Source organism: Halichoerus grypus, chromosome 8 (assembly GCF_964656455.1).
Source record: "Halichoerus grypus chromosome 8, mHalGry1.hap1.1, whole genome shotgun sequence".
NCBI lineage: Eukaryota > Metazoa > Chordata > Mammalia > Carnivora > Phocidae > Halichoerus > Halichoerus grypus.
In genome coordinates this window covers 74,092,605-74,118,292 of record NC_135719.1, presented here as the reverse complement: position 1 = coordinate 74,118,292, position 25,688 = coordinate 74,092,605, and the positions used below count along the sequence as shown (strand labels likewise).

The 25,688-nt window shown below is 37.8% G+C and overlaps 1 protein-coding gene and 1 long non-coding RNA gene across 10 annotated transcripts in view; one reads left to right on the top strand and one right to left on the bottom strand.

Annotated features, from left to right (window-relative positions):
• Window positions 1-25,688, bottom strand: part of MEIS2 (Meis homeobox 2) — a 202,642-nt gene that overhangs the window by 80,722 nt on the left and 96,232 nt on the right. The window lies entirely within an intron of this gene.
• On the top strand, window positions 4,155-24,352 carry LOC118523114 (uncharacterized). 3 transcript variants are annotated; one of them, XR_004910939.2, is made up of 4 exons: window positions 4,155-4,242; window positions 4,481-4,641; window positions 6,422-6,505; window positions 12,808-13,036. It is a non-coding gene; the product is annotated as an uncharacterized LOC118523114 (long non-coding RNA). The 3 variants fall into 3 exon arrangements; XR_013440591.1 differs by lacking the exon at window positions 12,808-13,036 and adding exons at window positions 19,887-19,949; window positions 22,191-24,352 and having other exon boundaries at window positions 4,212-4,641; XR_004910938.2 differs by having other exon boundaries at window positions 4,212-4,641.

The window sequence follows — 25,688 nt, the reverse complement described above, 5'->3', positions numbered from 1 at the left end:
AATTGGGGTTGAAAGTGGCAGAATACGCTCTCCCAACTTAGTTTCTATTGCCGAAAGATGAAAAAGAATATATTTGGACAGCACTGCACTGATCCTGTCATCCCTGGTTAAAACTTCTTACCTTAATGTCCTAAGTGTGGAGCAACAGGTAACTACATTTTAATACATCTCAATGGAATATGACAAAGACATTACAACATCAATATGAAGACCATACAGAAACAGGAAAAAAACATCTGAACATAAAACTAATTGTACTGAGATAATGAGAATACGGCTCTTTTGGGGGGTGCCCAATTTTTTTTTCATGGTGCTGCATTATATTATCAATGAAAAGTTTTTAAAAAGTAAACCTTCTATTCATTTCAGCAGCACAGAAAAGTTATGATAAGATATAGTAGGTAGATAATGGACCTTAAGAAATAAAGTATAAGGATTGAATTTTTTGAAGTATATATACCCTAATTAGTTCCTGAGCATTCACTTTGGCCCTCCGCCAATCTACTCTCCATACTGGAGTCAGAATCATCCCTGCGAAGGACGGATTTGATCTGTCACTCTATAGCTTGACATAATTCAATGGCTTTCCACTGCTTTCAGGCTAAATATCAAAATGCTTTTCTGGTGCCTTCAAGGTACCAGATGAGCTGGGTGGGAGCCTCCAGAGTCATGTTGCTCTATTGTCCAACTTCTTTCTCCCCTCCATCCACACAACCATTCCATTTCCATAACTCTACATGCTTTCTCCTGTCACAGGACCTTTGCACATATGTCTCTGACTTCTTCCCTTGTGCCCTGTCCTTCACCTCTCTAATGCAACATCTTCTTGCTTCAGATCTAATGTTAATTGATACTGACCTTTTTGATCAGGTCAATTCCCTCTTAACATATTCTCTCAAAACTCCCTAGTTTCTCCTTAGGGCACTTACCCCAACTGTCCTTTTACCAGTCTATAAGCACCACAAGGGCAGCACTTGCATCTATTTTTTTTTTTTTTTTTTTGTCCACCATTCTATTTTCAGTGCCTGTCACAGAGGGTGGTTCATAAAGGAAGTGCTTGATAAATACCTGTGGGATAAATGAGTGAATGAATGTCAAGGTATAATTAAGCTTCTTAAAAAAGCCCACAAAAGCAACCTCAAGGCCTTTCTAAGCGGCTGGAAATTAAGTAATAATTCAGAGACTATATCAATACAGGCACTGCTCAATGGATAAGATCGAATGATTCAATTGTGGTTGGTGAGGCCCAGCTGAAGACTGAAGGACAATCATCAAATAGCCCTTCTGCTCCTCACAGGATCCTTACAAAATGGCACGAGAGCGCATCTGCCAGATCTTTTGCTTGTGCATGGCTACCTTCCTTACTTAGCCAAGCTGACTCAGAAGTTAAACCTCTTAGAAGGATGAGTTATCCACTTACTGGGTTTTTAAATAAAGAAGCCTATTAATTTTTCTTCACATTCGGAGTAAGTAACAAAACAGTGGTCATCAGCAAAGAGCTTCTAATTTCTCCCTCCATCTGTATATGCTTTCATGATGACTATTTTTAAAAATCCATTTATTAGTCCTGTGCCTTTTAAAAGTTTTTATGCTTCCTGTTCTTTCCTTCTTTCAATGATGTGTTGCCATATGGCCTAAGGAGCCCCAGGGACTCACCACCATCATTTCTCCTGGTTTCCAAATGACCTTAATTTTTACTAGGGTTTAAGATTCAAGCATATAACAACTACTCTTTCTTCCCAAAGCAGAATTTAGAGGACTCAGTTGTAAATGATTCATAGAGCTACTTTTTTTTTCCTGTGTATCAAAAGCAATGAAGAATTCGCTGATTCCTGATTTTGAAACCAATTTCCGTTTTCTACCACTCTGTTGAAACTGCCTTTATTTGCTTAGCACCAAGAACAGGTTTCTTTGCATGGGTTAAGAACTTTCTTTCAGATCTATTAAGTATCTTGTAGATACTTAGATATCTGTATTTGCATACCTGCCTTGTCCTTGCGAATAAACACCAACAAAACTCTAGGAAGATGATTTTTGTTTCCACCGAACCTGTTTGCTCATCTATAAAATAGGATAATAATAACTTACAGGTCATTGGGAGGATGGGGAGGATGATTGGAGTGATGATGATTAAATAAGAAGTTAAGGGGCACCTGGGTGGCTCAGTCAGTTAAGCGTCTGACTCGATTTCAGCTCAGGTCATGATCTCAGGGTTCTGATCTCAGGGCTGTGAGATCGAGCACTGCATCAGGCTCCAGACTGGGTGTAGAGCCTGCTTAAGATTCTCTCTCTCCCTCTCCTTCTGCCCCTCCCACCTCCCTTTCAAAAAAAAAAAAAGTTAAAATACCGAAGTTAAAAATGGTAACCATACTTTGAGTTAAAAAAAAAAAAAACCTAAAAACTAATGATAATTGTTTTCCTAGTCTTTGAAAAACATTAATATTCTATTTGAAATCTTTGTGAGATCTATAAATCCACTGGTTTCTAAAACTGACCTTTTGCAGCTTATATATGATATGCCTTGTTGTCCATGGCTCCCCACTAGAATTTATAATTACATATTTCTAAACATGTAATTTAGCAATATTTTTATATCAGTTCTCTTTTTTATTGTCCAAATGAGAGCATTTTTTTATCTTTGCCTTTGAAATCATCTTAATACAAATCAGTCTAATTTCCATTTCCTAGAAAGTTGGAGGGTGTCACCCAAATTCTGATAAGGATGAACGCTTGTCTTCTTTTGCAACATGAAGTGCACGTTCTTCATGATTTTAGAAAAAAAATACATCAGGGCTGATATAGAGTCTACAATGTTATGTTTTAAAACACCAAATATCATATTGAAATAAAAAAATAGATTTCAGAATTCTAAATATTCATATTTCAAGCTCCTACCTGTTTCATTTGCTATATTTTTTTCTTTCTATCCAGCCACAGATGTTGAACTCAGGAAGGTCAATGAGTCCATCTATTTTACTTGCAATATTTTTTATACTCCAAAATCAAATTGTTTATATTCTGAAAATTAACAGTCATTTAATGTATACCAATAGCTCAATGATTCCCTATATTCTCCTTAATTCTTAAAGCATTTCAGAGCTGTGACATGCCATATATATCATCTAAAAATATGAAAAATAGAAACAAAAAAGGCAATTTCCCAAAGAGTAGGCATTTCATCGGGTTGAAATAAGATCTCGCCCTCTAGAGCTGACCCTCACCTCACCTCAGACTTCCTGGATTCTTAAGTTTGTGGCCTTGGCATACAAGGGTTAACATAGCCCATAAGCTAAATTCAGGATCAGATGGACAGGGCATGAGGAACCAGGACCTCCTGTTAAATCTCCATGCCACGTTTGGTCAAGAACAAATGGAACAGTCCTTCGCTTGTCTCTGGCCTTTCTTGTTCTCTGGGGTGAGAAAGTAATTGAGTGTAGTATAGTCACACCCACCAGAATTTCTCTTGGCACCTTTTGTGTGCCAATCACGGCAAAATGCTTTTTTATATTCCTGGTAAAATGTGCCCATAAGAGAAGAGCCAGGCTCGTATTTTCCCCAAAGATCAAAATATCAAGAGATGGGAAATCCCCACCCCAATAGAACGACCTTATTACCGAGACTAAGGCAAGCACCTGGGGAATTAATAGCTGACATACCTCATTTTAAACATCTACCATATGTTCACAGAAAATACAGCCACATTACTTATCACTTTCTGTTTTTCTTTCATTGGTTTATGTTTTGCTTTGAATAAAAACTGCACGAAAACACAGTCTTACGTTACCCGGTATGCTGCTCTTCCACGGAAGAGCTCAATAACATTTTTAGTGTTTTATTTATGCAAACAAAAGAGCTCCTCAAATCAGTGCAGGCTGAACTGCTTGGAGAGTGCTGTTTGAATTTCAGTAAACTGAAGCTTTTTCCTAACACCGCTCAGGTGCAGACACTCCCCCAAAAGGTCTGGGATTGCTCCCCCCTCTGCACTTCTTGTTTTTTAAAATCACATCGTGGTGTTTCGGCATTCCTTAAATTTATTCAAAGTAGAATCATGACATTTCTGAAGGCAAGTCAGTGGGTTCACTAAAAAATGAGTTTTTTTCAGTGTTCCATGCATTTACTGAACGCCTACCATGCGCTACGGGCTTTGCACGCATGCACGCACATTCATCTTCCTCCTCTCAAGACACCGCTGTGAGATTAACGTGAGCAGCTCCATCTTAGAGAGGCTGAGCTTCTGAGAGGGTAAGTTATCTGCTTAAGGTCACACAGCTAGTGAGTGGCAGAGTTGGGAATCCAACTGGGGTTTCTTTGTTTTGTTTTGTTTACTTTCAACTGTTTGTTGTTTTGGCTGGCACGCAACAGAGATGATGTTCATGTGCACTCCCGTGCCCAGGGTGAGTCCAAGGCGACAGGACGTTAAGAAAACAAATGTGAATGCAAGTGGGTGAGAGTGGCTTCTCCTGGACACAATCCTATCCAGGTGTGCATACTAACACATACGTGTCATCTGGAAACATCGGTTCTTACCTACTGTGACACACCACAGCTGATGGAGATGGAGGGCACTACACCTCTGTGTCGAGAAACTGGACAGAAAGCAGTAGATCAGAGGATTGAGACTCAATTCCTCCGAAGTTTGCTGTGAGTCATTAATTTTTACTTCTTTGTCTTTTAGTATGATTAGTGGGGACATGCAATTTAATCCAGTGTTTATTGACCACCTACTATGGGCAGGCATGATGCTTGCATAGGATATAAAGAGGAGTAAAACCACAACCCCTGCCCTTAGAAACTTAAAAAACTCAGGAGAAGAATGACAAGTGTACAAGTACAAGTATATAAATGACAATAATAGAATCTTAGAACCAAAATTCAGCTCAGGAAAAAGATTTTTCCAAGAATCTTTCATATAGTTATTTAAAACCAGGTTGCTTGTGACATCAATATTAAAAGGATTTAAATAAATCAAATCCATGAAATGGACAGCAACAAATGAGATATCCTGAAACATATTTAAAAAAAAAAATCCTGTTGATTGGAAGGAATAGGGAAGTAGGGTAGCAAAATGTTTAAAAGCATAGATTTTGAATCAGATAGAATCCAATTCAAGCTCGTAGTTGTATTGACTACCTAGTCTTAGGTTCCTCATCTATTAGAAGGAATAATCAGCAATATCCTGTGTCAAAGAGTTGTCATATTTAAGAAAGTAATCACTGCAGTGAATGACTTACTGGCACAGTCAACTCACCATAGTCATAAATATCAACTCATAATATCAAATATCCACAAAAGCAGGCTCTTTTACTTGTGGAACTCCCTATCACTAACTCCTTAAGGTAACATCTAGGAGAGCCTGGCTGATCTTTATCTTCTTGAGGGATTTCTAGTGATCCGGGCTTCAGTGAATGCAGGCAAACAGCGCAGTGCTCTCAGAATCAAAAGTCTAACCAGAGGGGAGCAAGCAACCCTAATCCAACTTGGCTCACTGCTTGCTGAGCAACTACTAATGTACCGAATTTCTCGCTTAGAGGATGCAAATTTGCAAACGTTACCTCTCTGGCCCTCTAGAAGGGCACATGTTCTACAAGTCCGAACTGTAACAAATTTTGATAAGCCACTCTCGTTGGGTAAAATGATGCACGTCCTCCATATTTCGCAAGATGATACATGACACACAAGAACTTCTTAACAATTTAATCCATATTTCTTCTCAGCAATACGAATCGGTTTCCAGTCTACAGGCCGAATTTCCTTGGCCTTTACTACAACAACAACGGCAATAAGGACTAACCCCTTTGGTTAAATGCGTAATATGTGCCAGAGACGGTGCTGAGTGATTTACATACATTTTTGCTAATCCTCGGAGCAACTCTGCGTTTTACAGATGCAGAATCTGAGATGTGAAATGACCTGCCTGAAGTAACACTGTCAGTCAGGAGCAGAATTTAGATTAGATGAATCCAGGCCAGTCTGGCTCCGGGGTCTGTGTTCTTATATGTATGTATACATATATGTGCTCTTACATGTACCACACTAGCATGCCTGTTTCATGCACTAAAGAGCATTTTTTTATTATTACATTCTTGTTTATTACATGGATGCTTTTGTTTTGAAATGTTAAAAAAAGTACTGATTATTACCCAAGTAGGGCATGCTCATTGCAGAAAACTTAGAAAAGAAAAAGAAGCAAGAGAAAACAAATTAAGTCCTAAATAATTCCCTACCCAGAAAAGGCACAGCTAATATTTTATGTCATAACCTCCCAAAACATTTTTCATAAATATATATTTGAATTTATATTATTTTTATAAGAATGGGTTTATGCTCCATGTACTATATTCTGTTTTTTAAAAAATGGTATGAATATCTTCTCATATCAATATACATCCCCATGACCATTTTTTTTTTTTTTTAATTTTAGGTAATTTAGTTGTCTTCTCTATCACAACTAACATTATGTGAGCTGAAGTCCAGGTCTGAGCAGCAGAGCTTAACAAATGTTCACGTAAGTAAAACCCTTTGGACCACCTGTTATTTTTGATGGCTGCATTTTATTCCACAATGGAGCTGTATCACAATCTAATTTTTCTCGATTACTAGATAGATTGCTTCCAATGTTATGACTAAAGCAAACAACTGCAATCAATATCTACTTACATCTTTGCTCATTAAATCATTAACTATTTTTTTAAAAGATTTTATTTATTTATTTGACAGAGAGAGAGAGAGATAGTGAGAGCAGGAACATAAGCAGGGGGAGTGGGAGAGGGAGAAGCAGGCTTCCCGCTGAGCAGGGAGCCCGACATGATGTGGGGCTCCATCCCAGGACCCTGGGATCATGACCTGAGCTGAAGGCAGACGCTTAACGACTGAGCCACCCAGGTGCCCCTAAATCATTAACTTTTAAGAAAATTGCTAGAGGCGGAAATCTGGGGTCAAAAGTATGCATTTTTTTAAGGTGTGCTTCTCCAGAAAGGTTCTATCAATGTAGGCCCTGAATGCCCAACGTAATGTGAAAGTGCCCCTCCCCCACATCCTTGCCATACATCCCTCTGATGTATGCTGATCTGACAGATGAAAACTGGCATCTTAATTTTTATTTCCTTGAGTACTAGATAGGATAAATTTTTTTCCAATGGTTACTGATCATTTGCATTTTTCACTAATGAATTACTCAGCATGAAGTTTCAGCAGATGCATGTTTAATTCAACTATATACACTCAGCCACATAATAATTTATATATAATTAAAGTTACTATAAAATTCTGTTTTGCATACATCCTCTTGCTTATATATAGTCTGTTACCTTTTAAAGAGACTTTGTCATTTGTCTTTTCACTTTGTTTATGGTGTTGCTTGCCATTCAGAAAGCTTAATTTTTTAATAGTCAGATCTGATATGTTTTCTGCCCCTGAGGCCAGGCACAGAGAGACTTCTTTAACTTAAAATTACATAATTATCTAACTATTCTATTCTACCAATTCTGTTGTTTTATTTCTTACATTCAAATTTTTAATTCATTAGGAATCAAATGATATAATCTCTTCTGCCTTCTCCCATTTGAGATGCTATCTTTATTTTAAAATAAATTCTTATGTAAACTTAGGTATGGTTCTATACTTTCTCTTCTGTTCCACTGACAGGCATGTTCATTTCTGTGCCAGTTCAAAGCCAGCTTAATTACTATGGCTTTGTAATGCGTATTAACTAAAGTAGGGTAATACCCTACTTTTGTTGCTCTTAAAAAAAAAAAATCACAGGGTGTATTAGTGTGTTTATTCTTCAAAATAAAACTTGGAATAATTTTTGTCAGGTTTCTCCTCAAAAACTTAACATTTTGTTGTGTAGATGCTTATAATATACCTCTCCATTTAATCAAGTTTTCTTTCCTGTCTCTCAGTTTTGTCATTTTTTCCAAATAGGAATAAAATATTATCTTTTAAAGTTATCAGTTGATATTATATATTTTGTTGATTCTTTATCTTCTCTTACTGCTGATAAGAAGCTAAGCTATTGATATTTATAGACCGATTTTATAAACTACTGACTTCACATTGTTTTGAATAGTTTTTCATTTGATTTTTTATTATTGTTGTTCAGGCAGGCAATACCATTTGCAAATTATTTAAGTTTTTCTCTTCCTTTCTGGTATTTACTCTTCTAGTTTCTTTTTTTTCCCTCTTGCTGCATTGATTAGAATATCCAGAGCAACTCCCAGAAAAGCTGAGAAAGTACTATTTCTTATTTATAGTGTATCTATCTGTAGAGGTTCCTTATCTGATATGATCCCAAGTATTATTTTCTGATACATATTCTGTCAAATGTTAAAAATATCCTTTCATTCCCTATTTCTTAAGAATTTAAAAATCAGAAATGGATGTTGACTTTTATTAATGTTTAAGCATTTAATATAATTAGCATGTGGCTTTTCTCATGATCTAGTGACACAAATTTTTTTAACGCATTTTCTAATGTTGGAAGATTTTTGTTTTCCTGGAAGAGATTCTAAATAGATTCGAATGCATTTTGAAAACCCATTTTTGAATTTGGTTTATTAATAGTCTACTTAGGACATTTGTATCTATATTTATAAGAGATCATATGCATTTTTTCTTTCATGCCTTATCTTTTGTCTGGTTTGATACTAGGCTGTATAAAATCAAGAAAATATTCAACCTTTTCTATATTGGGAATTATTTAAATAGTGGAGGAATTATTACAAGAAATTGGGTAAATGCCACCATAAAACAGCCTAGGTCTACCATCTTTTTTAAAGGGAGAGAGAGGGGCTTAGTTTTTAGATAATGTTTTCTTTCTTTCTTTTTTTTCCCACGATGATGGGTATACTCCGGTTTTCTACTTCTTGAATCTTTTTTTTTTGGTAATATATTTATATTTTTATATCTTTTTTTATTTAAAAATTTTAGATATATAGTTATATATCATAAATGAACATTTTAAAAGTGTACAATGCTGGGCACCTGAGTAACTCAGTTAAGCGTCTGCCTTCAGCTCAGGTCACGGTCCCGGGGTCCTGGTATTGAGCCCCACATCAGGCTCCCTACTCAACAGGGAGTCTGTTTCTCCCCCTTTCTCTGCCCCTCTCCCCCCGCTCATGCTCCCTCTCTCTCTCCTGCTTGCTCTTCCTCTAAGTAAATAAGTAAAATCTTTAAAAATAAAAGTGTACAATGCAGTTGTTTTTACTATAGTCATGAAGTTGTGCAACCATCACAACTATCAAATTCCAGAACACTGTCATCACCCCAAAAAGAAAGCCCATACCCATCAGCAGTCACTCCCCATTTTCTCCCTCCTCCAGCCCCTGACACCTACTAATCTACCTCCTGTCTTTATGGATAGAGCTATTCTCCACATTTCATATAAATGGAATCATATAATGTGTGATAATTTTGTGTCTGACTTCTTTCACTTAGCATAATGTTTTCAAGGCTCATCCATGTTGCAGTATAAATCAGTGCCTCGTTCACTTTTATGGCTGAATAATACTCCACTATGTGGCTATACACATTTTGTTTATCCAGGCATCAGTTGATGGACATTTGGGTTGTTTTCACTTTTTGGTTTTTATGAATAATGGTCTATGAATGTTTGTGTATGTATTTTTGAGTAGACATGTTTTCAGTTCTCTTGGGCACAAAACTGGGAGTGAAACTGCAGGATCATATGGTAACTCTATGTTCATCTTTTTAAGGAACTACTATACTGTTGTCTAAAGTGCCTACACCATTTTACGTTCTCGCCAGCAGTGTGGGAGGGCTTAATTTCTCCACATCCTCACCAACATATAGTCTTTTTTTTTTTATAGCCATCATGGTGTGAAGTACACACCACTTAAAAAAAATCAGTTCATCAAGACTTTCAAAACTATTAAAAGTTTTTATTATCTTATTACCTCCTATTTGTTATTTTATCTTTCTCATTCCTAATTTTTATGTTTGTAGCCATCTTTTTTTTTTTTTTAAAGATTTTATTTATTGGACAGAGAGAAGGTGAGCGCACAAGCAGGGAGAGTGGCAGGCAGAGGGAGAAGCAGGCTTCCTGCCAAGCAGGGAGCCCGATGCGGGGCTCGATCCCAGGACCCTGGGACCATGACCTGAGCTGAAGGCAGATGCTTAACCAACTGAGCCACCCAGGCACCCCTTCCATCTTTTATTCTTGATTCGTCAAGTATTTCTGCTAATTCTAGTTGAGAATTTGATTTTTTTTTTCTTTTTCTTTTTATTTGCATTTATTCTGTGCAGAATTTACTCCCGGGCCATAAGTTTTTATTTCTTCAGTTTCTTCTGGGATATCTTTTTCGTCTGTCCAACCTCCTTATTGCAATTTTTTTCATAATTATTTCTCTCTTTATTACTTTATCTTCTTACAGAATCCACTTATTTTTATTCACTCCAGCCGAATAATTAATGATTTAAATGCTCCTCCAACTATAGCACTGACTGTATCTCCTGTGGGCTTATTTGTAGTGTTTTCACTGTCATTTATTTTTAAATTGTCTCTAATTTCAATTTTGATTTCATTTTTGATGACAGAGTTGTTCAAAGGAAAGATTTTTGTTGTTATTATTTTTAATAACTAACGTGGATATTTACTTTTAATTTTGTATTATTAATTTCTCATTTTATTTTATTGTGGCCAAATAATGTGGCCTAGCTAACCTCTGAAGTTTGCAATTAACAGATACTCTTTGAGGCCTAAAATATATTCAATTATTAAAATTGTTTTATGGATACTGAAAATGAAAACCTATTTTTTAAAAAGATTTTCTTTATTTATTCGAGAGGGACAGCACAAGCATGGGGAACAGCAGAGGGAGAAGGAGGCTCTCTCCTGAGCAGGGAGCCCGATGCAGGACTCGATCCCAGGACCTTGGGATCATGACCTGAGCTGAAGGCAGATGCTTAACTGATTGAGCCATCCCAAATCTATTATATTTTAGTAGACTGTCAAAATTTGATAAAATCTGCTAATTGAATTCATTTTTGTTCTAGTGTTTTGGAAGATAAATATTATTTTAATTTTTTTAGAGTTATATTTTCAGTATCATTTCTTAGGCCACATTTCTTTAAATCAAATAACTGAGTAAATTATATCTTTCACCTTTATTATAAATAAAAATAAGGAGCTTGACACTTTGCACCATATCCCCTACTTCTCAATTTTTGCCAATATAATGTAAGTTTTTAAGAAACATTTTTGCTTTATTATTTCTTAAATAAGAAATTATTTATTTTTCTACCTGTTTTTTTCCCTCCACATCTTTGTAACTCAGTATTTGTTCATGAGTATGTGAGTTCTTTCAACTGGCATACATAGTCCTTTCTTCAATTCAGGGAAGTTATGATTTATTTTCTGTTATATTCTTGATTACCACTTTTATTTGTATTTAGCTTTCCTTAAGAACAATTACCCATATGTTGGTCCTTCATTCTCGGCTCTCCTATCATCGCTTTCTCGCTCATCATTTTCTTTTTGTCGTTCTCTGCTCCATCATGGGAGATGTGTTCAAATTTACCCTCCTCCACCACACTATGATTTTCCACAGGACCAATTCTATTCTTGACTGTTCTCAGCATGTTTGTTTGTTTTGCTTTTTTAAGAGAGAGAGAGAGAGAGGAGGAGAGAGAGAATCTTAAGCCTGAGCCCAATTTGGGGCTCGATCCCACAACCCCAAGGTCATGACCTGAGCCAAAATCAAGAGTCAGACGCTTAACTGACAGAGCCACTCAGGCACCCCACCTCCACGTGTTTTAAGCTCACTCTCATGCTTTTAAGCTTCCTTTCAATCTTCTTTCATCTTCCCATGTTCTTCATCTCATCATTCTCCTTTCCATTCCATACATTTTCCTTTTCATAGAGGCCTTGCTGTCTTATAGGACAGTATTCTGATTATTTCTTCTGGATCTTGAATTAGAGCATCTTCAGATGTGTAATTTGCTTTGTTCTGAGTTGAGTACAGCACTCGGAAAGCTGAAATCCACAGCCTGCAGAGCTATTATTTTTCCCCATCAATGTCCCACTTCTCACCATGGCCTCCTCATGAGGAACACACCTATTGGAACACCCTGTACCGCTGTTAACATTCCCCTTTCTGTTCATTTGCTTCCTGAGAATCTCATTATCTGTTTGTTGTAGAAAGGTGGCAGCTGAAGTGTAGGGGAAATAATACTCTCTCAGAGTGGCTCCCGAGGGCGAGACAGGGTTTCTGCTCAGATTTCTGGTTGGCACAATTCCGGGTCCCTGGGTCAGTCGGCAGATGGTGATAGAGCTATAAAGCATATTCTTACCTCTTGCCACACTGATTCTTCTATGCAGGAAAGAAGGGATATGCTGTGAGTTGAAGTTCCATATGCCTTATAAAGAGGGTCTATCCTTCCGAGATTCTATCAGTCTTAGTTTCTGATTCTATCATAATTGTTATTATTTCTTGGGTTTTCCTGGGTATTGGGAGAGAAATTGCGAGGAATCATGTTGGGAACTGCTGGTTAGATCCATTCTGCTGTAGTCTCTGCTGCCCCAGATATTCACATCGTTTTATTGTGGAGATTGTCAAGTATTTGCTGCTCATTAGCAAAATTTAACTCTTCTTTTGTATTCTTAGGTTTCACACCTCTCCCTAGCAAAAGATAATTATGTTGAACATATTAACTGAATATGATGTATTCAGCTGGAGCTTCCAAGGCAGGCTTTAGTGAACTAAAAGCTCTCAGCTCCAAACTCTCCTGTACTCTGCTTTGGGATGCTGGGCTGGGACATTACAAACTACATTTCTCTTCTGTCCCCAGGCTCCTCCAGCACTAAGGAACACTGGAGAAAGGAACACTGGAGAAAGACTGGAAGACAGGAGGAGGGAAAGGAACTTGTTCCTTCCTGTGCTCTTAATGTCCCACCTGCATTGCTCTTGCAAGGGCACTTCAGTGTGGTGGCTACATTTGGTTCCAGTTTCCAGCTTCTTCAGCACTCCCAGAATCAACTTCATTATAACCCCTTAGTGGTGTCAGGACTGGTTTGGCAGGTCCCTCCTTAGAGATCTGAGGCCCAGCTCCCGAAGTACTGGTACCAGCACTAGCTGGGTGAAGCCCTTTCTCAGACGACTGAGACCCAACTCCACAGGATTCTTTCTCCGACCTTCTAGGTCTGTAGACCTGAGCCTTCCTTGCTCGTCCCCACTGTCTGAGATGTGATAGTAGCTGTCTAAAGTGTTAGCTCAGTGTTTCTCTTGTGTTTTATTTTGCTTTTTTCAGGTTACTAACATGCATTTAAGCAAATCTCCATATTGAAATCTCTCTACTAAAACGAACAGAGTGATTCTTGTTTTCTTAAGTGGACCTTGACTGATGACGCATTTTGGGCTTTGACAAATGTTTGTGAATGTACATGTGGCAAGAAGCTGGCCCAAGAAGTATGCTTGGTGGTGGTGAAGCGTGTGCTCCAAAAGATTTAGATGAGAACATGGAACATTCTAGATTACACTACTGCCAGATCATTGAGTGTGGGGTGGGTGTGTGAGGGAGAGGGTACGTACAAAGAAATGGGAAAGGGAGAGAAAAGAAAATTGTAGAATCAAAGGTAAACTTTAAAAGTTAGAAATTCTACTTATAGCAAGCCCTTCTTGGGGTGGAGAGACATTGATTGTGAACTTTCGGAAGGGAAGTCACAACTAGGTTGTGTTTCTTAAGAGTAGTGTCTGTCAGAGGCTAGGGTGAAGTTATGGTAAAACTATCTGGATCAATGGTCACTAGAAATGAGACCAACTCTGCTACAGGCCACTTATTAACATGGTAAAACTTTGGTGGCAAAGAAAAGGCGTATCAGCAGAGGGGCTGAGAGTCCCTTGTCTCCCTCTCTGTGCATAGAGATCATCTTTGTCTGATCTGAAATGAATTTCAGTTACATCCAATTTTTTTTTTCCAAACACTTGATTCAGTCACCAAACTCACCACTAGGATTAAATCAAAGAGGATAGAACACTCTGTTTCTCTGTTGAGAATACTTTTTGCACTAAACATCAAATCTATGAAAAGTTTTGGCTCAGCTGTTTTCTAATTTTTTGATGGATATAAGAGCATTTAGGATCACTCATTCATCTCACTGAAATACCATTTTAGATTCTTAAAGATGCCAAATACTTATTATTGTCCAAATGGGTCACATTAGATTCTTTTTTTGGACAGGGAGAACTTTATCCTTTGGGGAATGTCAAAGCAACATAAGTTTTCTTTGCTCATCAATTTCCCAATTGTATTACAAATACGAATTCAGTGACAATGGTTGTAAGCGGACATTCCTGTCATTTGGCTCAGAAAACCTTTTAGAAAGAGCAAAATATTGTCATGTCTAACAAGTGGCCTTTCTACACAACTGTTATGACTCTGCTTATTATAACAGATAACAGTTGTGAGGAAAATAGTTCATCTTGGCCCAGGACCCAATGCTCCAAGGCATGCTGCATAAGTCACCTAATGGATTTGTGGAAAGACAGAAACAATTTATTAAAGCAGAAATTTACAATAAATAACCATTCACTATGGAAATATCTTAAACAACCATTAACCATTTCCCCAAATGAAGACAACTCTTTTCTGTCTCTTCAGTCAGATATTCAAGATTTGGCAGGTCCCCAAAACAACAATTTTGTATTCATCTATGCATTTACAAAGCATTTTAAGATTAATTCACTATCTTTCATGATATAATAATAAATTATATATTTCTGGATAATCCTGTGCCTCCTTTATGGAAGAAGACACCCAAGTAATACAGGGGAAATCTTGTATTCAAGAAAGTGAAAGGCCCAGCCAAAAAAAAGTGGGGCCCCATTTTGTAGACTTTAGACCTCTGAGTTAATGCAGAGACCTAGCTCCTGTAAAGACATCTTTAATTAATCCTCTCACTGTCAAACTTCATAACACCACCATAAAACCATATTTCTTCTTATCTGTAATACCTGTCATTTCCTCTCTTTACTCATTAACCATCAGAAAAAATGCTTAAACACAAAGAATCATGCTATTTGAGAGTCAAACAAGTCAGTATTTAGCTTTAAATTAAGAGAAGAGGTTAAGTGATGAGTTAGAGACAACTGGGGGACAGAAGCTCATGGTTTTCCAAATAATCTTCAGTCCAATATCATTTCTGCTAGCACTGACTCTACCCATCTATCCTTCGATTGTGCAGGTGCATCAATTCTACTGTCTATATGCTCATCATGGAATTTACCTTTGAAAATTATCATAATAGAGTTACATTTGGCCTGGGTTCAGATGGGGAGGGGAGTCATATTTGCCTTAAGGACGTTTCCTTTCACTTTCAATTTCTTCAGCTGCTCAGGTCCGTGGCCTTCCCGCCACCCAGGGTCGGCCCTGACGGCAACACCCTAAGGCTCAGACATATCCTTTGCCCAAGACTTCTTGACTGCTCTCAAGCCATCCAAACTCTTCCCTGAGATCTCCTAAGTGAAACGAATGTCACCATTGGTCTAAATCATGCATATTTAACTATAATTACAACTTTACTGGTGTTACTGTACTTTTACTGTTATTACTACCAGCCAATTCCTACTTAGAGGGCTATGTGCCAGTCACTGTACTAAGTACCTTATATACCACATTTCATATAACAGAACAGCTTAATTGCTGATTATCAGCAGTTATTTGGTGGTTGCCAGGTATTTCCTGAATATCATATGGTTATTGTTTCTGTAGTGAAAGTATAATGTAGTACCATGTCTGCTTACTTGTTGGCATACCCCCAGGCTATAGGTACTTGAAGGCAAGGCACTGCCTCCTCATCTTTTTTTTTCTTTTTTAAAGATTTTATTTATTTGACAGAGAGAGACACTGCAAGAGGGAACACAAGCAGGGGGAGTGGGAGAGGGAGAAGCAGGCTTCCCGCTGAGCAGGGAGCCCGATGTGGGGCTTGATCCCAGGACCCGGGGATCATGACCTGAGCTGAAGGCAGATGCTTAACGACTGAGCCACCCAGGCGCCCCTGCATCCTCATCTTTAAACAGAGTTCTTTTTTTCCCCATACTCCCAAAGGAATGAAGTTAGATTTAAAATTTAAATCTATGGATTAAATGAGTAAGTGCACTCACATTTTGTGAAGTCCGTGGGGAAAAATTAAATGTCTAATATCAAATCAGCCAACAGAGCCAGAGTAAAATTATAAATTTGTTAATGTTAAAATAAAATGCCAATTTTTAATGCCAGAGTTGTGAATATAATCTCTTGTTCACCTAAATCACCTGTTTAAAGTATCTCTTTTTTGACATATCTGGAAATGTTTTCTTTGAAATCATTATTTTGGTTTGAATTTTTATCTATCAAAGGAACTAGTCAAAGAAGAAGGATAAAAGAAGACACTAAGTGTATCAGCTTAACTAAGGGACTATCTTACTTTATTATTTTTTTACAGCTTTGAGATACATTTCAGATACATGCAATGAGCTCATTTAAACTACGTAATTCGATGTTTTAAGTATATTGTACATTTTTCAAAGAAGCAAAGACTTCACGTTTTTAGTATAATACCTTAAAGTATGAGTGCCAGAGAAGGAGGTATGCTTTTCAGGAAAAAAAAAAAAAAATCCTGATAGTCAGTGCTATTTGACACAATTTTTTCTCAAGGAAGGATTTGAAACCCTGAAAAATCTAGGAAATGTAAATCCGACATGTGCGAAACACAAAACTGTAGGATTTTTTCCTGGAATAAATAAATGAATGTGAGTTCTTTGCCTCTTTAATTTCCATGAATCAAGGGCCATGTATAACTATTTTTCAGCCTTACCTCATGAAAGCTTTGAGCTTTCCCTGCATGTTACAATATATTATTTAACATTTGAGTGTGTCAACACCACATTAGGCACTTTAAAAGAACAGAATTAGCATGCTTCCTACTCAGGGGACTTGTCTACTAAGTATCAGACTAAAGCAAAATGCTATAGTATTCTCTCACATCAAGCAATCCAGAGAGTGATATTTTCCCTTAAATTCTTCCATAAAATCAATGAGATTTTTCTCTTTTTATACAAAGTCAAAGGAACACCCTTTGATTTAACATATACCTTTAGAAGCTCTGTTTGGGCACGTTCCACATCTTCTTTTATCATGGGACAGAATCAGTGATTAGACCTCAAATTAGACCGATTTAATGTGGTTTTTGTCACACAGCAAAAAGGATCCCATTTTCACTAACTCTGTAATCATCTGCTTTATAGTAGGTGGGACATTTAAACAAACATGAGAGCTTATTTCTCTCATGCACATTCATAGTATGCACTAAATAAACAAGGCTGATAGTACAGTGCCCGCAGAAAACCTGAAGAAAAAGAAATATAAAATGCTTCAGTCAGGGCATGCTGTCACAGGGTAATAACTAGAAGCAAAAATTTTAATTATGCGGTATTGTAGAACACTTTGTGAGCATTAGAAATATAATGGGGTGCCTGGGTGACTCAGTTGTTAAGCGTCTGCCTTCCGCTCAGGTCAGGATCCTGGGATTGGCCCCACATCGGGCTCTCTGCTCGGCAGAAGGCCTGCTTCTCCCTCTCTCACTCCCCCTGTTTGTGTTCCCTCTCTGGCTGTGTCTCTCTCTGTCAAATAAATTAAATCTTAAAAAAAAAAAAAAAAAGAAATATAATGCAAGTACAAAGCACAAAATCTTAAGGTTATCAAGCTATACTCTTTATAAGATGATTAAAAGTATATTATTAAGGTGTTCATTTTCAATCTAACTTGTTTAGTCCCTGAACTACTAATTTGTTCACTTACTGTTTTACTAGAGACTCCTTAAACTTTTGGGTCTGCTAGATTAGCTCTACTTGTATAAATATCCTGTAATCAACTAGATTAATTAGTCAAATTAACTCAATATTTCTTCCTTTATACTTAGAACTTGAAAAGTTCATTATGTTCAAATTAATAATTCAGCATTGGTTCTTAGTCTGAAGCCTTTTTAAAAACTAAATTTAATAGTGGCAAGAGTTACAAATTCAGAAATATTATAATTAAGCAAGCAGATGTACATTTTGAAACAGTGCCTCAATGGATATTAAAATGTCCTGAATAAATTCTTGCTACAGTTTGGTTTAGTGATATAAATTTTGGAAAGAAATAATGAAGTAAGACAACTATAAGCACGCAGAGTTTTCTGAAAGACCACAAACCAACTTCATCATTAAAATAACATTCGCCGTATTTTTTGTGTTTCTCGGAGATTTGGAGCAAAGTACTTTTGGAACTCAACTTGTTGAAATCTGTCATTTACCATAAATGGTATTATCAATGTGCTGGTTCTTAGCTACACTGGGACATGTTTGACCTGGTGTGGTTCCCTCAAAGTTCCAACCAAATCCAAGGTGGTATTTCATGAACAAAAAGGTCTTAAGATATTGGTCTTTAAACTGGGTCTCTGGATTCTCTCTACTGTAGTGCTTTCTCAGAACAAATACTCGTGAAATTAGATAATTTTATTTTGCAAACAATCTGGAAAAGATTTGGAGAATGAGGACAAGGGGGATAGAAGGGGGATGGTGAGAGGAATTGACTCAGGTTTTCTAGCACGGATTTTGAATTTTGCCTTGAGATGTTTATAACTGAAATAATCAAAAGGTAATCATATTACCTAACTTTGGATAGAAAATGTAAACTAATTCCAAATTTCCAGTACCTACCCTTCCTGCTAAAACTATGAGTCTCCCTAATGGACAGAACATATAATGAAAAGTTAAATAACCCTATTCGACCAATAATTCTTGCAATTTATCTGTAGCTGGAGATTGTCATCCAGTCAGTCACCTTATGGTCATAAACCAGCAGCGAAATGTTAGGCAGAATTATGGAAAGAGGGACACACCAATAAAATAATTCAAAATCAGAGCTAAACTGTTGCTTGGATTTTCTTCCAAATAATGTGGGGAGAAACACATAAAAGAGTTAAATTCTGGAAACTTTTCGTACTTTGTAATTATTTAAGTGAGGCACAAAAAACAAACAAACAAAAAACCCAATGCATAGATTCAATTTAAATTTAAATAATTTTCATTTAATATTTAAATAATTAATACATTTTCATTTAAAAAAAGGATCAATCCAGGGCGCCTGGGTGGCTCAGTCGTTAAGCGTCTGCCTTCGGCTCAGGTCATGATCCCAGGGTCCTGGGATTGAGCCCAGCATCGGGCTCCCTGCTCTGCGGGAAGTCTGATTCTCCCTCCTCCACTCCCCCTGCTTGTGTTCCCTCTCTTGCTGTCTCTCTCTCTCTGTGTCAAATAAATAAATAAAATCTTTTAAAAAAAAAAAAAGATCAACCCACTTATCCAAAGTCTACTCAGGCATCAAAATAGGATAAAGAGCAATGTGATTCTTTATAATTCTGCTTTATTATCTGACTGATAGATGAAACTCTGAGTATATTTCCTTGAGGTGAAAAATAAGTGAAATGGAAACATGTCGTTATAAAAAAAAAAGTAGGTAGGAGTGATACAAATTTTGTAATCTGATGGTTTAAAAACTATTTTAAAGAGCATCTAAATCTTTGGGACATCACCTCCTAGATACCTAACAGAAAGTATTTGTGTATTTTAAATATTAAAAGATAATGGCGGTGTATATGTGCTACATGGTCAGTCAGAGTAATCTGGGGTTAAGCATTTTCAGCGATTTGAAAAGTCAAACTCCAGCGATCAAATGTAACTGAACTTAAAATGTCTTCAGGTAAACTCTGAGGACTAGATCAACAGTTCTTCTGCCCAAAGGGTATTTTCTACGGAGATTCTTACAGAATGTCAGAATGCTTTCAAGTATGGTCCTAATAGAGACTTTTTAATTATGTACATATATGTAACTGCAGTCACTTTCATGAATAGAAGTTGAGAATGAAGATCTCATCACCAGGATCAAATAGATGTTCCAGCCCCCCACCTCCACAGGTATGAAGCTGAGATGATGTTCAGGGTCACAATGAAGCCAAGGCAATTTTAGATTGAATACTTTGTTTTACAAAAGAAAAAAAAAAAAGAGTATGCACACATCTCTATTCATGATGTGTGTGTGGGTGGTATAGTTTTGAGAACTTAAGGAGAGTGGTGCTTGGTATAACCTAGTCAGTGAGGGAAAGCATTTAAAAATACTGTCAAGGACTCTGGCAGGAAAGACTATATAAATATACTGTAGACTCAAACATAAGTGAGCTGGTTAAAAAAAGAAAAGAAACTGCAAATGAAAACTTCAAAACTACTACCCCCACGATGAAATACATTATATAAAGGACGACGTTATCAAGGGTTTTCATATCCACCAAATACCTAATTTCAAAAGCCCAGCTCTTAGAGAATTTTTGTTTCAATTCTGGGGATTCAGTATTCAGCCAATATAATTGGTAGGATAGTCTTAGCATATTTTGTGAAATCATTTATAAGGCTACCAAATGTCTTGGGAACTTTTTCCTCTAATCACTCCTGAATCCGTCCAAATTGGTTTTAAATTATTCCATTCGTAATGGTAAATTTTTATTACAAACATGTTTTTTACTCCAATTTAAGCACAGATATGTCAGTTTGAAGTTGAAATAATTAGATCCTACATGGTTTTTCATGCAGCATATTATTATATCAAAAATCCTATCCCATCATGGAAAAGATGTGGAAGGTTTCTATAAATTCCAAGTTAATTTATTTCATTAAATGGCCTATACTGTGCATGTAGGTATGCGTATATTTTCAAGCACAAACACACAAATACACAGAACCATGAATTACACTCCACAACATCCCTTTTGAAGTGTTTTTCTTTTTAAAATCTTTACATGAATAATATGCAGCATCATGGACCTTGAACACTGATGATTCTGGCTAACGCTTTTATCCTTTGCTTGAAATTACAGGATCAGTCTAGCCAGAATTTATGAGAACCAGACCCCAGACCTCACATAGCTCACATATTAGACCATTAGGCATCTAACTACCTCTGAACAATTTCAATGCATTATCTCGCCTTTTCCCTGGGGCACAAACTTCACTCGTCCATACTTTTAATATATTTTGTCTGCATGAAGCAGATCGAGTTATTACATGCCAGCAGATCACGACTTACAGAAATTTCATTGCTTCACAACGATGCAACGGGCGTCTCTGTTCTCCACCCTGATGCGGATCCACAGGGAAATGGTCAATGCTACAAATGTGTGTAAATTATCTGGTGGTTTAAGTAAAGCCTATTTGATATTTTTACTTAAACACTTTAAACATTCCCATACATTCCCACCCAGAGACAACCAAAGAAGCCCATATCTGTGCATATTTTAAGAAATAATACACCACTTCCAATGGACTACTAAAGTACTTTAGATCAATGAAAACCACCTAAGTTTTACTTTCTCCAATAGGGTTTTTATATTCTTCATTGAACATCTCGTATTTATATTTAAGCTTGGATTTGCAGACTTCAAAAATCCCCCAAGCCAGGAATTTATTTGCTCTTCAGAAAAATTTAGCGATCAAGATTTAAAAAATTAATTGATCTTCTGAACTCCCCCAGGTCTTTCACCTGGATTACAAAAACCATTACGTTCTTTTCTTTCATTAGGGTTTTTTTTTTTTTCTTCAGCAAGGCTGAACAGGAAACAAGGGCGATCCTATCCCATCCCTAGAGACTGTTCATCAGCTAGCTCAGTTTACAGCTATTTAAAAAAAAAACAAAACAAAACTGGAGGCAAAGGAGCACTTAGAAATGTCATATTTTATCATGTGGGACTATTACTATTTTGTGGTAATGTGAGCAAACCATGGGCATTTTCCTCCTTAGCCATGATGCTTTTTATTATTAGCGTATTTATTATATTAGTATATTTGTATTATTAGTATTTTTCATTATCCATTCTGAAGTTAGACTTCTGGGCTAGTTAACCACTTCCTCTAGTCTGTTATATATATATATATATTTTAAGTATTTTTAATATTTTAAAATACCGGCTAACAATTGTGCTACTTGGCTTCTCCCAATAAAATACTTGGGAAAGGAAGACCAAGCTACTGTTATCTAAAACAATTTTCTCATTTAGTTCCAAACTAAAACAAACAGCAAGGAAAGGTCATTAGTCTCACAGACTAAAATTGTTTTGATGAAGGCCGGCTTTCCATTCTGTTGACAAGCGTCTCAATTCTTTTCAGCAGCTCTGGGTGTCCCCAGTGGAAGAATGCAGAGCAGTCATCAACCTCGTGGAACCAGTGGTTCTTGGTGACAATTCACAGAACTACCACTGATCGAACTATTCACCCCCCTTTTCTTTTTATCCCAAGTTAGTATACTAATAATGCAAGTGAGTTCTTAGATTTGAAAGTAAATACTGCTTGAACTTCCGCTGTTGTACACCATTTAGCAATAGTGGATGCTCTGCCTTACTATGTGTCTTTTTCAGGATGAAGTCAGGGGATTGAAAAGAACCGGCAAAACTGTACCAAATTCCCACCGAGAAGGCAGACAAATGTGTTTCATTTGTATAAGCAGGGGAAGTACTAAGCCACAAAGTGCAATCAGTAAATAAGAGGCGTGGGGCAGACGGAAAGGGAACGAGTCTCTGCAGATGATCTGACTTTCATGCCGGCTTGGGAGCCGAGGGCCGACCTGTCTTGTGATTAATGACTAAGACCTCTAAGCTGCATGATTTCATCCCATTGTCTTTGCAGCTAAAAATAAGGATCGCCATTTCTCAACCCAGAAACGGGAGTGGCCCTTCCTAACACATCTTTGCATTCAGGCCTCCCTTTACTTACCCTCCCTTTATTTACCCTCAGAGGTTTCATTTGCCAAGTCCTCTCACCTTCCTGAAGCTGGACGGGCAAATGGAGCTGTGGGTCACTGAAAGAAAAGCCCGCCAAGGGCTGGAAGGGTGAATTCAAGCGGCCTCTAGAAGGTTCAGGATAAGAAGCGCGGTACAGAGATAGCCCAGGGATTTAGAAGTTGGGGAATTTGGGTTCTATTTTGAGCTATGCCTTGAGCGTGTTGCTCTCTTGATAAAAATTGCCAGATGTGAGAGAAAAGACTGCTTCCTTTGTGGAGTGCTTGAAGAATTCTTAATCAGAGAATCTGATTAAGGCTAAGAAGGAAATTCAGCTAATGGTTCTTTTAAAACATTATAAAACAAACACACACAGTGGGCTGAAAAGCTCTTTACCCTTCTCAGCTAATTTTTGTCTACCTGTCAACTGAGCTATATTCCACATTTGAGGCAAACCAGCATTTTGCTGTGTATTTACTTTGATTTCGGAAAGGTACAGGAAGTCCAGGTACCAGAGGGTTGGAAGGGCCCATGGGTGGGATACATAGTTCAGAGTCTCACAGCCCAGTTCTCGATTCCTCTCTAACAAACATGCCAAGGAACATACCTGTCTTTAGCAAGTTTAGAAGGTGAAGCCTTCCATCTCCCCAGGTGGTTCATTCTGCATTGAGACAGTGGGTGCCTGGGAAGTGCTGACTGAAATATGCAGCCCCGCACCTCCATTGATCCCTGTCCCATCCAAGGTCAAGTCATACAGCAACCCTAGTTACCTTCCTCTGCAGGGCAACCCTCCTGACTCATAAGGGCGTCTGTATTATCCTCCTTAATGTTCTCCTCTCCAATTCAAACATGCCCTGTTGTAACTGGCCATTCCTCATACCACAGGCCTTTGAGGCAGATCATCAAACCGGCCCATGTCATCACAATGGGCTACAGGTTGTCAATGTCTCCCTTAAAGGGTGGAGCCCATAACTGGTATACGATCATCCAAAGCCAGTCTGGTCAGTGTGGACCACACTCTGCGTGGCCTCTACCATTCTGGGTATTTTGTTGTATTAATACAAGGTCTTTTGGGGGCGCCTGGGTGGCACAGTCGGTTAAGCATCTGCCTTCGGCTCAGGTCATGATCCCAGGGTCCTGGGATTGAGTTCCATGTTGGGCTCCTGCTCAGTGTAGAGTCTGCTACTCCCTCTCCCTCTGCTGCTCCCCTGGGTTCATGCTCTCTCTCTCTCTCTCTCTCTTTCCCTCTCCCAAATAAATAAAAAAAATTTTTTTTAAATACAAGGTTTTTTTTCTTTTTAGTGAAAATCATATTGTGCTTATTGTTAACTAAAATCTCTCCTTCTGTCCTATAGCTCTTGTCTTATATTTATGTAATTGGATTTTGGTACTTAAGCACTCTTTACATTTATCTTCTTTACAATTTCTTCTTGTTAGAGTTGGCTCATTGTTGCAACGGATCCAAAATTCTTTTTGGCAGAAGGAAATAAGCTAAGTGATTCCTAGTCTGTGTCAAGTGCACTGCTCTGAAGGCTTCCACATTGCTCCGATGTATTTCATCCACACAAGAGCTCTGTGAGGGAGTGAGTCCCCTCCTAACTTTGCGGATGAAAGAAAGGCGGAAAGGTTAAGTGAACTCCTGATGGTCGTGCCCCTCACACATGGCACAACCGAGATTCAAACCTAAGCTATCTAACTGTTCATGGACTGTTCTATTTGCTGTACTATTTCTTAGGATTTCTTTGGATTCTGCCCCTGCTATTGGACGTGGTAGCTCTCTCTTCATCCAGCACAAATTAGAAAGGGTCATCAATGTCCTCAATCAACTCATTATTTTTAAAATAATTGCACATAAGTGGGATGAAGACAAAGCCAGCAGCACTTGGGCACCAGAAATCTATTGGTGCTGACTCTTCTTAACCAAGCCACCTATCCAAACTCTCGGCAGTACATGGCATTCAACATGCTCACGAGGACCTCACTGATCCATTTATTTAATACATGCAAAGTTTCTACTAAGTGCCAGGATCTGTGTCAGGCACTGGGCGTACAGAGATGAACAGACACGGGCACCACAACACCTTTGTCAGAGGCCAAGATAGGTCTGGTTGAATTCACTCATAGTAAACTCATGCCAACTCTTTATGATCAATGGCTTCCTCTTCTAATGGAGGAAAAATCTCACAGTGACACTTGGTTTGCCTGCCTGAGGGAAGGAGGTTAGTACTGAGCCCAGCAAAATGAGCAAAGCAAAGGGCACACAGAACGGTATCACCAAGTAAGGAAGCTGCTGCTGTGGGAACCATAGGCCCTAGCCCATGATACGCAGCTTCACCTAACTTGTGGGAATTTTCATTTTCAAGAAAACAGGGCCAGGATTTTCATTCATCTAGCCACGTGACAAATATTTCCCTTTCCTTGTAACCATTAACCTACAACAAATACACTTTCCAAAATCATTCGCATATAGGATTCATTCAACAGACGGTCTGTGAAAACCTCTCAAAGTAGAATCTGAGAAATAACCATGGAAAATAATTCCATTTACTGAACAAGTACTATGTGCTTGGCACTGTATCACACACTTTTATTTAATTCAGTTCTCACAGTAACCCTGCTGGGAATGTAATTTTTAAACCCTGCATTCAAATTTTTAAAAAACACTTTTTTACAGCTGAAGAAACAGAGGCTTGGAGAGATTGTGTCATGTAGCTGGTAAGTCAGAGTTATCAGACCCAGGGCTGTCTGACTCCAAAAGCAGTTTTCTTCCTATTTCCCACATGGAGATAAAGTGAACCCTTGCTTTTTGTCTAATTGTTCTGTATTCCAGCAAAGAAGCACCTTAAACATCAGGAGGAAAAGGAGGAGCAGAGTTGGTATGGTATCTAAGGCA